The following is a 545-nucleotide window of genomic DNA, read 5'->3' as shown; positions in this document are numbered from 1 at the left end:
TTCTTTCACTGACATTGGAGGCAGCACAAGATGGTGAAATGTGGTGGCAGAGAAACAGAGGCAGCAGAACCAAGACACAGCAAGAAATGGCATGGTGGGCCCATGCAGCAAGGCAGCTACAGTGGATGTGCCAACCCAAAAAGGGATCGAGTTGAGTGTCTTTAGGCAGGAGGATTACAATCTGAGCAGGGTGTCTCCAGACACCTATTGATGGAGTTCTTGTGTGGCACTGTGGGTTAATGCACTGGACTGTAAAGTCAGTTTGAATTGCAAGGTCAGACGGTTCAAGCTCACCAGCCATTCCTCGGAAACTCTATATGAGGTCACTATGGGTTAAAACCAACTTGAAAGCACTTAACAATAACAACAAAGAGCTTTATAGCATTTACTCACACAGAACAAAGGCCAGGCCAATGACTGAGGGAAACGCATGTCTTCAGGCAAGGCAGAGAAGAAATTGTCGTGATCAAACAACTATCATTCCTGATCCTGAATTGTAATCTGTTACTTCCCTAGTAAATTCCATTAATTTTTTTTTTTTTTTT

This window comes from Chrysochloris asiatica, unplaced genomic scaffold, assembly GCF_000296735.1.
Source record: "Chrysochloris asiatica unplaced genomic scaffold, ChrAsi1.0 scaffold00070, whole genome shotgun sequence".
Taxonomy (NCBI): domain Eukaryota; kingdom Metazoa; phylum Chordata; class Mammalia; order Afrosoricida; family Chrysochloridae; genus Chrysochloris; species Chrysochloris asiatica.
This window is presented reverse-complemented; position numbering follows the sequence as displayed.